Here is a 2,695-nt window from a genome sequence, read left to right on the forward strand (position 1 = left end):
TCATAATTAGACTAAATCGGTTTTGATATCGTGTCTTCGTGGTGGCATAATCATCCACGGCCGTCGTTGAAAGTCACCAAAGTTATTTTAAATAGAAAGATAGAAAACAGAAATGGAAGAGATATATTTTGACTGATTTTGAAGCTTCGACTTTGGTTAAATATCAAGGGTAATCACAAGTCCTTCCTTTTAAGCTTGAAAAACATTATTAGAATTTTTGGTAAGAGCAACGGAGCTATCCCAAGCAGCCAGTTCTTGACGATGTGCTTATCTACAACGATATTAATAGATACAATGCACATTTTAGGGTCGCTGAAAACATCTGTATTTACTTTAGGGTCATATTCACTACCTTTCGTAAAGAAATAGTGAAAATTAGCTGTGTCTTCGACAAAATTAACACACTAAAAAAGTAACATTAGGTATCTATCGTGTGTGGCGTAGCATGCAGTGAAGAGTTATTAAGTTTATTTAAATTGTGGAATTTAATAAGAGGGCGACAAAGGAAAGTTATCACAAACACTACGTGCTTTCTCACCAGTTATATAAAAAAAAAAGTTAAATCTTAAAAATAAAATACCGAGAAGGGGAATTTTTCTCAGTAAATGATACTTTTTTACGGCTGTCAGGCTTCTCGAGAACTAGACATGCTACCTCCCCTCTTCCCTCCTCCTCCACTTCCTCCTTCCCTTCCCCTTCCTCCTCCCCTTCCCCTTCCCCTTCCTCTTCCCCTTCCCCTTCCTCTTCCTCCTCCTCCTCCTCTTCCTCCTTCTCCTTCCCCTTCCTCTTCCTCTTCCTCTTCCTCTTCCTCTTCCCTTTACTTACTTTCTCCTCCTCCCTTCTTCCCCGTCCTTGTCCCTCTTCTTCCCTCCTCCCTTCGCCTCCTTCTCCTTTCTCCTCCAACTTCTCCTACTTTCCAATCCTGGCCTCTCCTTCCACCCTCCCCCCCCCTTCATCCTTCCTCTCTCCTTCCTTCATCCCTCCTTTCTCCTTCTCTCTCCCTCTTTCGTACTCCCTCCCTCTGTCCTCTTTCTCTCCTCCATTCGCCTCCGTTCCTCCATCCTCTTTCCTTCTCCTTATTTCTACCTCCCTCCTTCCTCTTCCCTTTTCCCTCCTTCTTTCCTATCTTCCCCTCATCCCTCCGTCCCCCCTTCTCCCTCTTCTGTCCTCCCCCGTCTTCCCGCCCTTCCTCCTTCCTCCTCCCTCCTCCCTCCTCCCTTCTTCCTCCTCCCTCCTCCTTCTCCTCCCTCCTCCCTCCTCCTCCTCCCTCCTCCCTCCTCCCTCCCCTCCTTCCTCCTCCCTCCTCCTCCTCCCTCCTCCCTCCTTCCTCCTCCCCCGTCCCTCACCTCCATATATCAGCCTTTCTATCCATCCTTCCTCCTTCTCCCTCCTTTTTACTTCCAACTGTCCTCCGTCCGCCTTCCTTCTTCTTCATTTCTCCCTCCTCCTCCTCCTCCCCTTCCTCCTCCTCTCCTTCTTCCTCCTCTTCCTCCCTCCTTCCTTCTTCCTCCTCCCTCCTACCTCCTTCCTCCTCCCACTTTTCCTTCCTTCCTCCTCTTCCTCCTTCCTTCATTCTCCTTCCCTCTTCCTCCCTCCTCCTCCTCGTCCTCCTCCTCCTGGCCACTCGACACTCAAAAGGTAATACGATTTCGAAGCAAGACAAGCGATACTTCCACGTTATCTTACGCACACATACGCGTACACACACACTTCGCAATCAATACAAACAAACAAACAAACAAAAAAGGCTTTATCTCTTTACGTAAACTTTCAAAAGCCTCGCATATATTTTTTTTAGGGGGGGGAGGGTTGTGTGTCTTTTGTTTTTGTTTTCCTGTTTTCGTGTTGTTGTTGTTGTTGTTCTTGTTGTTGTTGTTTTTTTGGGGGAGGGGAAGTGAGATAGGTGTGGTACACTTCCTTCGTGGTTCCGTTGCGAGTGAAGTTTTGCGTAGTGAAGGGAATAAGAATGTTGAATATTGTTGTCACTGAGTTGCAGAATTGATAATGGAGAAATAAGTCGAGAAATGGCAAAGATTGGTAAACAGGATATGTCGGGAAAGGATGATAGGTAGAGGAAGGGAGAGAGAGAGAGAGAGAGAGAGAGAGAGAGAGAGAGAGAGAGAGAGAATGGGCGGAGACTAGGAGAAAGAGGGAAAGAGGGGGGGATGGAGAGAAAGAGAGAGAGGGGGTGGAGGGAAAGGGAGAGGTGGAGGAGAGAAAGAGAGAAAGGAAGAGTTGGGGAAAAGGTCAGGCAACAGGAGGAAGTGCGAGAGAGGCGAAGAGAGCGAAAGAGAGCCGGGAAGAGGCTGGAAAGAGTGAGAGAGAGGCGTGAGAGAGTGAGAAAGAGTGAGAAAGAGAGAGAGAGAGAGAGAGAGAGATAGAGAGAGAGAGAGAGAGCGAGAGAGAGAGAGAGAGAGAGAGAGAGAGAGAGAGAGAGAGAGAGAGAGAGAGAGACGTAGGTCGAGTGGAACTACCATCTCTTTATTCCGACTTTTCGAAACCTCTCCCACCAGGACTCCCCGATGTGCCAGTGGACTCGCCCGCCTCTGAGATCACACCTTGGAAGTTAAAAGTTGCAACGCGGGACTGGAAACTTATATACGTTTTTGCCTTTGAGTCATTGTCAGAACGCAGGCTAATCTATTAATAACTGTTTATCTGCCTTTCAATTAAATATATATATACATATATATAC

This window comes from Penaeus monodon, chromosome 8, assembly GCF_015228065.2.
Source record: "Penaeus monodon isolate SGIC_2016 chromosome 8, NSTDA_Pmon_1, whole genome shotgun sequence".
Classification (NCBI taxonomy): domain Eukaryota; kingdom Metazoa; phylum Arthropoda; class Malacostraca; order Decapoda; family Penaeidae; genus Penaeus; species Penaeus monodon.